At 38.4% G+C, this 15,125-nt stretch overlaps 1 pseudogene; it reads left to right on the forward strand.

Moving 5' to 3' along the window:
• The first annotated feature begins 13,265 nt into the window (after nt 1-13,265).
• On the forward strand, nt 13,266-14,474 carry LOC130851861 (upstream-binding factor 1-like protein 1; annotated as a pseudogene).
• Nucleotides 14,475-15,125: the final 651 nt, after the last annotated feature.

Genomic DNA, 15,125 nt, shown 5'->3' on the forward strand with positions numbered 1-15,125 from the left:
AGATGGCTTCACAGGTGAATTCTATCAAACATTTAGAGATGAGCTAACACCTATCCTTCTCAAACTCTTCCAAAATATAGCAGAAGGAGGATCACTCCCAAACTCATTCTATGAGGCCACCATCACCCTTGATATCAAAACCAGGCAAAGATGTCACAAAAAAAGAACATTATCGACCAATATCCCTGATGAATATAGATGCAAAAATCCTCAACAAAATACTAGCTAACAGAATCCAAAAGCACGTTAAAAAAATCATACACCATGATTAAGTGGGGTTTATCCCTGGGATGCAAGGATTCTTCAATATACGCAAATCAATCAACATGATACATCATATCAACAAATTGAAGGATAAAAACCATATGATCATCTCAAAAGATGCAGAAAAAGCTTTTGACAAAGTTCAACATCCATTTATGATAAAAGCTCTCCAGAAAATGGGCATAGAAGGAAATCGCCTCAACATAATAAAAGCCATATATGAGAAACCAACAGCCAACATCGTTCTCAATGGGGAAAAACTGGAAGAATTCCCTCTAAGAACACGAACAAGACAAGGGTGTCCACTCTCACCACTATTATTCAACATGGTTTTGGAAGTTTTAGCCACAGCAATCAGAGAAAAAAAAGAAATAAAAGGAATCCAAATTGGAAAAGAAGAAGTAAAATTGTCACTCTTTGCAGATGACGTGATATTATAGATAGAAAACCCTAAAGACTCTACCAGAAAACTGCTAGCACTCATTGATGAGTTTAGTCAAGTAGCAGGATACAAAATTAATGCACAGAAATCTCTGGCATTCCTATACACTAACAATGAAAGAACAGAAAGAGAAATTAAGGAAACTCTCCCATTTACCATTGCAACAAAAAGAATAAAATAGCTAGGAAGAAACCTGCAGAAGGAGGCAAAAGACCTCTATGCAGAAAACTATAAGACACTGATGAAAGAAATCAAAGATGACACAAACAGATGGAGGGACATACCATGTTCCTGGATTGGAAGAATCAATATTGTGAAAATGACTATACTACCCAAAGCAGTTTACAGATTCAACACAATCCCTATCAAATTACCAGTGGCATTTTTCACAGAACTAGAACAAGAAATCTTTGTATGGAAATGCAAAAGACCCCAAATAGCCAAAGCAATCTTGAGAAAGAAAAATGGAATTGGTGGGATTAGGCTTCCTGACTTCAAACTATACTAAAAGGCCACAGTGATCAAGACAGTATGGTACTGGCACAAAAATAGAAAGGAAGATCAATGGAATAGAATAGAGAACTCAGAAGTAAGCCCAAGCACATATGGGCAACTTATCTTTGAAAAAGGAGACAAGAATATACAATGGGAAAAAGACAGCCTCTTCAATAAGTGGTGCTGGGAAAATTGGACAGCAACATGTCAAAGAATGAAATTAGAACACTTCCTAACACCATACACAAAAACAAACTCAAAATGGATTAAAGACCTACACGTAAGGCCAGACACTATAAAACTCCTAGAGCAAAACATAGGCAGAACACTCTATGACATACATCAAAGCAAGATCCTTTTTGACTGACCTCCTAGTATAATGGAAATAAAATCAAGAATAAACAAGTGGGACCTCATGAAACTTAAAAGCTTTTGCACAACGAAAGAAACCATAAACAGGACAAGAAGGCAACCCTCAGAATGGGAAAAAATAATTGCCAATGAAACAGTGGACAAAGGATTAATCGCCAAAATATACAAGCAGCTCATGAAGCTTCATACCAAAAAAGCAACTAACCCAATCCACAAATGGGCTGAAGACCTAAATAGACATTTCTCCAAAGAAGACATACAGATGGCCAACACACACATGAAAAGATGCTCAACATCACTCATCATCAGAGAAATGCAAGTCAAAGCCACAATGAGGTATCACCTCACACTGGTCAGAATGGCCATCATCAAAACATCTAGAAACAATAAATGTTGGAGAGGGTGTGGAGAAAAGGGAACTCTCCTGCACTGTTGGTGGGACTGTAAGTTGGTACAGCCACTATGGAAAACAGTTTGGAGGTTCCTTAAAAAACTACAAATAGAACTACCATATGATCCAGCAATCCCACTACTGGGCATACACCCAGAGAAAATCATAATCCAAAAAGAAACATGTACCATAATATTTATTGCAGCACTCTTTACAATAGCCAGGACATGGAAGCAACCTAAATGCCCATCAACAAATGAATGGATAAAGATGTGGTGCATATATACAATGGAATATTACTCAGCCATAAAAAGGAATGAGATGGAGCTATATGTAATGAGGTGGATAGACCTAGAGTCTGTCATACAGAGTGAAGTAAGCCAGAAAGAGAAAAACAAATATTGTATGCTAACTCATATATATGGAATCTAAAAAAATAAAAAAATAATGGTACTGATGAACCCAGTGACAAGACAAGAATAAGGATGCAGATGCAGAGAATGGACTGGAGGACACGAGTTTGGGGGGGTGGCGGGGGGTGAAGGGGAAGTTGGGACGAAGTGAGAGAGTAGCATAGACATATATATACTACCAACTGCAAAATAGCCAGTGGGAAGTTGCTGTATAACAAAGGGAGATCAATTCGATGCTGGATGATGCCTTAGAGGGCCGGGACGGGGAGGGTGGGGGGGAGTCAAGGGAGGGAGGGAATATGGGGATATGTGTATAAATACAGCTGATTGACTTTGGTGTACCTCAAAAACTGGTACAAGAGTGTAAAGCAATTATATTCCAATCAAAAAAAATGACCAAGGGGCAAAGAATACAAGCAGACAAATCATAGGAAAAGAAATCCAAATGATTTCCATGAGATGATGCCTAGTCCCAAAGGTAGTCAGGGAAATGCCAATTGAAACCATGTTCCGCTTATCAGACTGACAAAAATTGATAACTGCGATAATACCCAGTATTGAAAAGATGCAGAGAAATTAACAGAATCAAATATTGTTGATGGGGATATAAATTTTACAGAAAAAACAAAAACAAAGAATTGGAAATATGTACATACATCTTAAGATGTAAAATAGATCTTAAGATAGAGTAAAATAAAATATATGCATTTAAACCAAGAAATTCTGTTTTTGGTTATCTGCTCTGTAGATTAAAGACACAAATATGTAATAAGTGAAAGCCATTTTTACTACAGCATTGTATGAGTTAGCAATAAAGTAAAACTCTATACATTAATAGAAGAATGGTGGATGTAAGTCTTTTTTATCTCTACTATGTACTATTATGCCACAATTCAAAATACATATTTTAGATTGTATCTAGGACCAGGAGAATCATTAATGGTTGAATGATGCCTTTATTTGTTAAAATGAAAGGTAAAAAAATACCCCTGTGTATTTGTGTTTATGTAGTTAATTTAAGGGATTAACTCACTTGGAATTACCGTATCTTCCCCTCTAGGCGTGCGTGCACGCACGCGTGCGCGCACACACACACACACACACACACAGGCACATAGAAATTCAAGATGAAATATAATAAAGTTACCTTTAAAAATTGAAAATACAGGGCTTCCTAGGTGGCGCAGTGGTTAGGAATCCGCCTGCCAATGCAGAGGTCATGGGTTCGATCCCAGCTCCAGGAAGATCCCACATGCCGTGGAGCAACTAAGCCCATGTGCCAAAAAAAAAAAAAAAAAAAAAATTGAAAATACATAGCTGAGCTTAAAACTGAAATGAGCTCCTTGGAAACTCAGGGGCTGTAAATAGCAAAGATACACAGAATAGTGATCAGAGGCTGCAGGTAAATGGTTTACAGCTCTTACAGGTGCATACAAACCTTAATGTTGAAGGTTGTGGAAAAGGATATTTTAACAGCCCAAATTGCTCCCAGTCCTAGAGCAGCTCTAGCAGCGTGATACAGAGAAACACAAAAGGCTAGTAAGAGGGACTTGAGATGGGATTTGAAAAAGTCCACCAACTGACTCAGAATAAACTAAGCAGCTTATGATTCACATAGGGCTGTGGATTAAAAAAAAAAAATCAACCCAAGAAACTGGAATTGCACACTAAAGTAATTAACCAAGACCAAAAGCCAAGAAGTTAACATGAAAACAGGTCAGAAATCATGGAACTCATGGGGCCAGATAGAGGCAAATGGAAAACTACCACCTAGGATTGACTTCACATCCACGAAGATAAGCACACAATGTATAATAACGAAGAAAGCAAGGTACAAGGAAGATACAGAAACCCTGATTTCTATGCAACTGACATCACTGTACAAAACATATAAGGCAAAAACTGATAGACTTACAGGGAGCAATTCAGTAATCCAACATCCAAGTAGAATATTTTAAATCATCTTTTAGAACACTTTCAGGTTGAACACTTGTAAAGCTACTAAAGCTATAGAAGATTTTAACAATACACATTAACATGTTGTTATCTACTGGATACGTTTTTAACTCTACATTCAACTAATTTTCAAGTGCACATGAAAATGTTCAAAAGCTGACCAGTCACTTCCCATAAAGGAAGTCTCAACAAATCCCCCAAAATAGCTCTCATAAAGACCATATTATATTATCACATAGCAAGTAAATCAGAAATAGCTATTATCAGAATTATTTAACAATATGTGTGTAACTAAAAGTCACACTACTAAATAGTAATTGGGTTGAACAAATCATAATGAAAGTTATAAAAAAATGTATATTTAAAACAAAATAATAACAAACATCAAAATAGACCCCCAAATCTATAGAAACCTAGTGTATACAATAGAAATGGAACTAAATACCATGGGGAAATGTTAGATATTTAGTAAATGGCATAAGTAAATGGGATTTCCATATGGAAAACATTCGATTGTTATCTAAAACTATATTTTGAAATGAGATCCATTATCTTGGAGACCTTAATGAACACAAAACAAAAAAACCTACAAAGAATAAGACGCCTTTGAAACCATCAGAATTACAGAAGACTATCTTTATGACCCTGACATAGAAAAGAATTTCTTAAACAAATAGCATAATTGATGAAGGAAACAGGTTAATAAATTTGGCAATACCAAAATTTTATAATTCCACATGAGAAGAGACCCCATAAACAAGGTTAAAAGGCAGGTTAAAGACTGCAAGAATAGTTGGTAATATATATAATATATGATATTATATATATAATAGTTAAAAGATTTTCACTCAGAATATCAATGAACTACAAATCAATAAGAAAAGGTCAAATCAATGGAGAAAGTATATGAAGCTACAATTCACAGAAGAGGAAACCAAGGGGCCAATAAACTTCCAAGACACTACGTCTCCTTAGTAATGAGGGAAAAGCAAATAAAACAGAAAAGAAATACCTCTGACTGCCAAAATTAAAACACCTGAATATATCAAAATGCCAAGGAAGTGGTAGTCAACAGGAGCTCTTATACTCCAGGGGCAGGAGTGTCAAATTGGACCCCACCAGAGATGAGGATGGGGGCTAGGGTCTGTTGGAATGGATGGTTAGTTATGACTACCCATATACTTCACAAACCCATGCTCTTTCCTTTACAAAACAAATGTAACACTTTTCTTTCTGTGTGCCCCACAACCATACTCACAGGGGGCTTGATAAATCTTGTAGGTGCAGGTAAGGAGCCCATCTGAGAGCACCAGCTGAGCCATTCATTATTCCAGTGCTGTGGGCTCCCTCTTCCTTTTAAAATTAAATTAGGTTCTCAGTGTCCATCTATTTCTAGACATTTCAGTCACCAGCTCCAACAATGTACATAAATCAAGGTGGTTTTGTCAAAGGTAATAGAACAGGACAGACAATTGGCAATTTATTTGTAATTCCACAGAGAAATTTCACACATGCAACGTAAATGTCAGAGTCCATACCCACTTCACATGGTCCCATCATATTCTGGTTTCCTGTCCAGAACTGGTTTGGTTGGCTACAAATTTTTAAAAATTTCGCTCAATCCATTAATCAATCAGAATATGACTCTACTATGTGAAGAAGCAATTCTTTGTTACTACTTTCAGAATGCAAAGGAGATAAGCATATGATTTAACTAATAATGGAAAATGACCAACCATTCTCAAAATATTCTTTTGAATTTCACTTAGGAAAAGAAAAATAGTCTAGGAAAATAGAACAATCTAGGAGAATGAGGTTAATATTAGCCTTAGGACTTCAGCAGATTTAAACACTTTACTGCTTCATGTTTAACATTTATAAAATAAATAGGCGTGAAACCTAAGTGCTGCTAGGTTAAGATACTCCTAAGAGGCTAAGAACTAAGGGACCTGGATCTATTTTCTTTTGAAAAAATACAAAAATATGTATGAGAAGAAATCAATATATATCTCTTACACAGAATTGGTTAATGTTATTATTTTGTTAAAGATTAACAATAACATGTAATAATAAAAGAAACAAAACATAATAAAGTAGAATTCTTGTTTGTATGACCCTCCAATACTTCCCTTCTCACCTTAAAGGCTACTTCTCTGCTAACATTAATTGGGTGAATATAGCTCCAGTAATTTTTTTAGCCATTTAATAATATACACATCCATAAATAACATATAGTTGTTTTACTTTCTGAAACTTGCTTTTGTATTCCCCTCTGTGTTTTTGAAATCCATTTGTGCTGTCCTAGTGCACTCATCTCTAATACAGCATGCCATTGTTTGAACGTATTACCCTTTACTCATTACTATTGATGGATACTTGGTTTATATGTTTCACATTACAAACATTTTACATTTCAAAAACTGAAATGAATATGTTAGTATGACTTCTGGTAAAGATAAGGAATAATTTCTCCGTTACAGATCTAAAAAGTTAAGCATGAGTTCTGGAGTATGAGCACTTTCAGCTTTATTAGATATTGCCAAAAAGACTAAGGGATTAGGAAGGTAGGTCTTCTTATCCAGTATTGTGAGCAGTGAAAATGGGTGCTGTGCTGCCTTCATGATTGGCAACGTGTACCAAAATTGAAAATGCATATAAGCTTTGGCTGAAGAATTCTATGTCTGGAAATATATCTTCACAACATACTTGCTTATGTGTACACACATGTATGTTTAGGACATTATTAAACATAGCTTTTTTTGTAATAGTGAATAAATAGAAGAATAAATTTTGATGTTCTTTTTCCAGCATTTTTTACGAGAAATACTATAAACAATTTTGAAGTCTACAATCCAAACCTCCCTACACACACACACACACACACACACACACACACACACTGAGCAGTTGAAAAACAATACCAGGTTTTACATCTGGTGTTCTCTAATTTCAACTGTCTCTTTAATTAGCTCAGGTCTTTAGCTAAATGCGTAGGATTTTAAGTCACCCTCCCTTTACCTTCCATTGCTCATGCTGATGTGTGGTATCTGCGGAACTTACTGTGCCTTCCCCGTGGCTGAGTGGAGGGCGTTTGGATATGTGTAGTGACCTTTGCTGCTACTACTCCCCTTAGTCAGCAGTCATTCTGCTGGCAGAATTCAAGGTTTTGTCCCCCTTAATCTGATTGATCTTAATGACCATACATCAATGCTTCATGGCCCTGGAAAAAGAGTAGAGGCCTCCTGTTCTCTACTCTTTCCCCTCTGTCTCCTCTGTCCTAGAATCTACTTCAGATCCACCTGCCTCTATTTATGGCAGCTTCAAAGAAGTTCCACCATCTCTTCATACAGCTACTCCCAGTCATTGTTAGGGGACTGTGGGAAAGCATGGATCCCATACCTGACCTGTAAGAACTGGGAACATCTCATAAAGTCTGGCCTTTCTCCTGCCCAACTAGACTGCACTATTGAATTTACTTGATGTGGTCACTCCCAGGTTATTTCTGGAGGCCCCATCTATGATAATTTTCATCTAAACATGAACTGGGATAAAAACTCCAGGCATTAATCTCAACTTACATGAAACTTCTCTGACATTCTAAGTCAGAGTGTCAAGAAAAGGGATTGGGAGCCATATACTTTATCCCCTTCTTCTGCTTTTCTCTGCTTTCTCTATGATACAGCCTCTGGGTCCTGTGAGGTCCTAGATTTTCTCATAATTTTCCTACGCTGCCTGTGTAATTTTCTCTCATGCCCTGGCCATCATAGGCAGGGGGTATTATAACTATACTATGCAAGACACCCTATAATCTGAGTCCTTATAACTTGATTCTTCATATGATGAACTTAGAATATTCTTTCTATATTAGTGCCTGGCTTTCAAGCTTGGTGTTTTGCTGTAAAATTCTATTTGGGAACTTAGAAGCGGAAAATTGCAAATCTTTCATGAATTCCACCATAAACTTTAAAAGTCAGAATAAAGCTCCACTCTTTCTAAATGAAGAAATGAGTAGAATGTTATGAATGTATCAGTCATGATTTTTAAGGTGTATTACTTTCATACGAATTAGTCTCCTGCTTAATTTTCAAGATAAAGAACAATGGTAATCCCAAGTGTCACTGTACATTTAGAGATTAGTATTTTATGAACACCAAAGAAAAAGAAAAACATAGCACTGATTGGAACCCCAAGAAGAGAAATAAAAGGGTTACAACCCTTTCCCTCTGCATCCTTGTGACCTGTACTTTAAGCTCTAAAATAATCTGCCTGAAGGGGGAGCTGAGGCTCAATAGAGCTTCAACTATTCCTGGGCACAGCTGTACTTTCCTATCTGCTCTCACTTTGGTCTCACTTCTACTGTCTTCAAAGTTTTATCTTGGGAACACCAGGTGCTGAGTAAATGACTCACGCCATCCACATGGCAGCCAGCAGCCTCTAGTATCCCCTTCAGGAGGAAGGTCATTAATACAATGTTGTCATGAAATTTGATCATTTCCTCAGATCTAAGTGCATTTCTGTTTTCATAACCAAAAAAGACTTTCCTTGGTAGTCTTACTGTTGTAGACCAGAAAGTGTTCAGTGAGGCCAAGTAAAATTTTGATCATCTTAATTACAAGAACACTAATTTCTTAACTGTTATTTTTGGAAATATAACCATTTTCTGGGATATTGTGTTTCCAGATGGATTATTCTTTACGAAATATTTTAATTTAGCAACTTCATCACTTTCAGTAGATCTCATACCACTATGCATGGGGAAAAGGATGGAGAAGGAAACTAGATTAACAACTAAATTATTGTTTTATCTTAAGCTGAAAAATCCTTCAGGCAAAGCTATTGAAAGCACAGGGCCAAATTAACATGTAATTTATTCTTTCCTTCTTCATTTGATATTAACGTCTGTTTCTCATAGTTATCCTATAATAACCAGTTCTGGGTCACGAAAGGAAACAGCAGATTCCTTGCTCTTAATTCTACAGGACATAATTAAATACTGGAAAAAAATTCACATAATTATTTTTAAGAGATATAAAGAAAGAAAACACAATTTTGCTAGCAGTTTTATTGATTGGAAAAAAATCTGTTCAATTAACCTCTTCCTTTATTGGCCGCAATAATTTTCAGTTGAGTTATTAGAAGAGTTTTGCTTTGTATTAAAATGTTGAATCAAGAGGATTCATAAAGGAAATTTTTTTTTTTTTAATCACAGCCAAATACTGACCCCAGCCTGGGGAGGGCAAGTTAGCGGAAGCCCACTTACCCCCAGCTTTCCCTCCTGCACTCTGAACATGCACTTGAAGGTGGCATGACTGACAGAATTGTGTTGACCTCTGACATGGATGTCCAGGCTGCTGCATTTTATGTTGAGCCAAACCTCAAGCATGAACTGCAGGTAACAAGCTTATCTCCTTAGCATTTAAGGAAAGATGCCTACATGGTCAGTTCATCAGAAATAGTCTCAACAGGGCTTCCTAGGTGGCGCAGTGGTTAAGATTCCACCTGCCAATGCAGGGGACACGGATTTGATCCCTGCTCCAGGAAGATCCCACATGCCGCGGAGCAACTAAGCCCATGCACCACAACTATTGAGCCTGTGCTTTAGAGCCTGTGAACCACAACTATTGAGCCCATGTGCTGCAACTACTGAAGTCCACGTGCCTAGAGCCCATGCTCCGCAACAAGAGAAACCACGGCAATGAGGAGCCCGTGCACCACAGCAAAGAGTAGCCCCCACTCACTGCAACTAAAGAAAGCCCGTGCACAGCAAAAAAGACCCAACACAGACAATTAAACAAACAAACAAACAAACAAATAAATAAATAAAAAGAAAAGAAAAGAAATAGTCTCAACAATGTCACAACTCAAAATCCCAGCCCCAAAAGCAGAGATGCAGGGAAGCCTCTGAAACAGTAAGTTCTCACTACCTCTTGGTCACTCAAAGTACTTGCTCTGATATCACTTGTCTCTGCTTTAAATGAGAATAAGAAAACCACAGTCCTGTTGCAGGAGAATGTCCTTGGTTCCTGTGAAACATCCCTCTCCCCTCGAGCCAGGTTTAATTGCAAACCTGAAGGAAGTATAGTGACAGGAGCCTCTGCATTTTCCTGATAAGGTACAGTTTTTCATTTCCCTCAGGCTTTATGATCCTAAGGGGTGGGAAAGTGCTGATGATGCAAGTCAGTGACCAGAGGTGCTGACTCTCCAACTGCTGATTTTTCTAAAGGAAGGCAGGCAGAGAAAATCTACGAATTAAAATTGTGGGGAGGAAGAAAGCGTGGCCATGGCAACTGATTTGGATACTTGAGGAGGAAGAAAGGCTTCAAGATGAACCAGTATCTCTCTATCTAAGTAAGTGCAAATTAAAGAGAAAGATAAAAATGCTTTGTCACCATGCCTACATTGCTGGGAAAGGCTTGGCGTTTACATCCTTCCTAAAGTTGGAGTACTAGTATTGCTGCTGCTGCTCCTGCTACTACTTCTACTACTACGAGTAGTAAAAATAATAATGGTAGCTACCATTTATAGTGTTGATTTCTATAACTGAGTTTTGTAAAATTAATTTTTATTGGAGTGCAGTTGATTTAAAATGTTGTGTTAGTTTCTGCTGTACAGCAAAGTGAACCAGTTATACGTATACATATAGCCACTCTTTTTTTTTTTAGATTATATTCCCATATAGGTCATTACAGAATATTGAGTAAATTTCCCTGTGCTATATATTAGGTCCTTATTAGTTATCTATTTTATATATAGTAGTGAGTATATGCCAATCCCAACGTCCCAATTTATCCCTCCCTGCCTTTTCCCCCTTGGTAACCATAAGTTTGTTTTCTACATCTGTGACTCTATTTCTGTTTTGTAAATAGGTTCATTTGTACCATTTTTTTAGATTCCACATGTAAATGATATCATATCACAAATGAAATTTGTCTTTCTCTGTCTGACTTACTTCACTGCATATAAACAAGTTTTTACATTTATCATCTCAGTAGTTCTCACACATTGCTCTGATATAAGCACGATCACCATTCCCATCTTCAAGAAACGGAGGCTTAGAAAGATTCAGCAACTTCCCAAAGGCCAACGAGCAAGTAAGTGGTGGAGCTAGCATCCAATGGTGTAACTATGTAAGCCCAAGTCCTCTAGACTGTGCTGCCTCAGGCTCAGTGTCACCAGAATCACTGAACATCATGGTGCTATGGTCCTTCAGGCTTCTGAGAGGCAAAAGCCAACTAACAAATCTACCCTCTGCTGAAAGCTAGCCGCTATTGAATGAGCATCAGTGCCTTACATGTTTGTCATAGTCCAACCCCCCCCTTAAAATGTGCCCTGCTTGTAACACTGCTTATGACAACCATAATTAAACATTCAGTCAAGATTAGCAAATTGCATTTAAAACAAAGCCTTTTTGTCTTGCTACGCCTTTATCACAAAGAACTCTCAGGCTTCTCTGAGATTCCAAACAACTCAACCAGTTCTCTGAAGGCTGTAGGAGCCTGACTGCAAAAATCTCTCCCTTCCAAGGTTTTAATAGCATTGAAATTACAACACTGGGCACAGTCCACCCCAGGACATAAAAAGCTGCTTCTCTCTCCCTTGTGCTCTCTTCAACAAAAGAGATACATCAAAGCAAAAACAAAAAATTCTGTCAAATCATGAGAGAGCAAGCCAATTAAGTTCTTTATATTTTGGAGAGCAGAGTATGGTAAATGGCACAATATTAATATGAAGTAGTTTTCCATGTTTAAAGTGCCAGGTTATGTCTATCTTTGTAGGAGTATCTATTTCAAACTAAGAGTAAGTGGCAAATACTTTGAGCACTCATGTGCAACACCCTACACTGGTTCCAGGGAGAAATACAACACATAAAACGACACGTCTCCCTTCAAATATCTGTTATCTAGTTTCGAATTCCCACAATTCAATAAACAATATAAACAGCTCCGTAAAAAGTGGGTAAAATAGTTGAACAGACACCTCGCAAAAGATTACACAAATAGGTAATAAGCATCTGAAAAAGTGTTGGACATTCTTAATCATCAGGGAAGTGCAGATAAGTAGCACAACAAGATATGACTACACTTCCGTTAAGATGAAAAAGTCTGACAAGGCCAGGTAAGAATGTAGACCACCTGGAACGCTCCTGTATTTCTAGTGGGAATGTAAAGTGGTGTAAGTACTTAGAAAAGGGAGGTCTGGAATTCTTTTAATAAAGATACATGCCCTATGATCCAGCAATCTCACTTCTGGGTATTTACCCAAGAGACTTTAAAATATATGCCCACCAAGAAACCTGCACAAGAATGTTCAGAGCAGCTTAGTCATAATACCCTGGCACTGAAAACAGTCTTAAGTCCTTCCAAAGGAGAATGGGGCAACAAACTGCGGAGGATTCATGTCAGGAAATACTATTCAGAAATAAAAAAGAATGAAATACTGACGATGTAATATAAATAAATCTCGAAACGTGCTGAGTGAAAGAATCTTTATATAAAAAAAAGAGGATATATGTATTCCTGTTTATAAAAAGGTCTAGAACAGATAAAACTCCTCTGTAGTTGAAACCAATCAGAACAGCAGTTTCCTCTGAAACAGTGGCAGAGGGGATTGACTGAAAAGGAGCATGGGAGAACTTTCTGGGATGATGGTAGTGTTCTATATTTGGACAGGAGTTTAGGTTACACAGCTGTATACTTGTCTAAAAGCAGCAAGTGTGCACTTATGTTTTTAACTGTATGTAGATTTGATCTTAAAAAGATTATTATCTTTTAAAAATTCTAGTTAGATTTTTGTCTCCACCTCAACTCCTGATAAACATAGAATCACACACACTGCAGGACTTCCAGAAATAACTCATCTGCTGAATCTTGAGAGTGAAGAAGTTGGAGATTTTGCTGAGGTGTCTGAACTGCTGGGACCATATAAGTGTCCCAAAGACCTAAAAATGGTGTTGCCTAAAGGCCAAGATGACTGGTCCAAAGAAGACATTGTGAAGTTACTGGAATGTATGTAGAGTAACATTCCATCCAATGACAGGCACATTTTCAAAACAATCCAGTCACTGATGGACTGGGAAAAAGTAGCTTTTAAAGATTTTTCTGGGGAAATGTGTAAAGTCAAATGGTTAGAGATTTCTTATAACTTGAGAAAGTTTCGCACTTTGAAAGAATTAGTCCTGGAAGCTAAGGAAAATGTTAGCAATCCTCACAAAAGCAGAAAACTTGGGAAGCATCCTGATTTACCTAAGAAGCCCCTGACAGCTTACCTCCGCTTTTTCAAAGAGATGCGGCCCCAGTACACCCAAAAACACCCTAAGCTGAGCAACCAGGAGCTGACCAAGGTTCTGTCTGAGGAATACAAGAAGATGCCAGAGGAGCTGAAGCTGAAATATAGTCAGGATTTCCAGAAGGAGAAACAGGAGTTTGAGGAGAAAATGGCTCTGTTCAGAGAACAGCACCCTGATCGAGTCCTGAACTCCAAGAAATCTGATGTCCCCAAAGGAAGCCAAATCAAAGTGCCAAAGAAGTTTCAGGGAAATGTGCAAAAAGTGAAGTCTCCCCCAGAAAACAATTTATCCATGAAGAGGAAATTCCATGGAGAGCCCAAGCAACCACCTATGCATGGATATCACAAGTTCCACCAGGATTTGTGGTCGAGTAGGGAGCTGAAAGCGTTGCCCCCGAGGGAGCACATGGTGGAGAGTAGTAGACGTTGGCAGCGTGTCCCAGAGGACCAGAAGCAGCATTGTAAGAAGTAGGCTGAGGAACTACAGAAACAGTACAAGGTGGACCTTGATCTCTGGTTCAGGAGTCTGTCTCCTGAAGAATATGCTGCTCACAGAGAAGCAACTTATACTAAGCGTAAGAACATGAGCATGACGGAGGGCCCAAACCCCAAGATTAGAAGGATGGATCTGCAGACCCCAACATCACGGAATCTGCACGGAGGGCTGGAAATGGAGCAGGGACCTCAGGCTCCAGAGATAGAGTCAGCAGACACTATTGGAAAACATTCTCCTGCCTCATGGAGATCAGAAGAAAGTAAGGAAGAGGAGGAAGCCAGTAACTCCTCAGACCACAGCCGTGGGGATGAAGATGAAGATGGTGAAGTTGAGAGCAGTGGCCCTAACTCACCTTCTTGAGGGGACTCCTCTGACTCAAAATCCAAGTGAATTTTTTTATCCCTTAAAAGGTGGAACAAAGGACTTTCCAGCAGAAGTCTAGGGAATCTATGTGAAAGGGAAGGGACTCTCCTCCTTTCCCATTTTCCTTCTTTCCTTCCACCCTACCTCCTTTCCTTTCCCTCCCTTCCTTCCTTCCTCCCTCCCTCCCTCCCTCCCTCCCTCCCTTCCCCTTCCTCCTCCATATAAAGTAGGACAGGTTGGGAAGAAAAGAACTTGAGGCAATATTCACTGCATCAGGTCCCTCAACATCGGAGGAGGGGACTCTACTAGGAGAATAGCTGTAAATACGAACTAGTATTGCTCCCACCTCTAATAACACCCGTCCCTCCTCCTGGAAATCCATGCAATTAAGATTCTTGGAAAACAAAACATAACAATGAGATGATTGAGCTGTTGGGTACAGAAACAACGGGTTAGACTGTTCATCCTGGAGTGAAAAGTATTGTTCTCATTTTCTGCCTATGATTCATTCCTTTTCTGTGGATCTCTCCTCATGGACCCCTGTACTGGAACTGCAGTGGGGAATAATTGATGGGAGGTAGGCTAGGTGACTTTATGAAAGTTGCCAAAATCTTGGTATCTCTTTTCTTTCCTCAGTTTAGAAGTAGG

This window comes from Hippopotamus amphibius, chromosome 4, assembly GCF_030028045.1.
Source record: "Hippopotamus amphibius kiboko isolate mHipAmp2 chromosome 4, mHipAmp2.hap2, whole genome shotgun sequence".
Classification (NCBI taxonomy): domain Eukaryota; kingdom Metazoa; phylum Chordata; class Mammalia; order Artiodactyla; family Hippopotamidae; genus Hippopotamus; species Hippopotamus amphibius.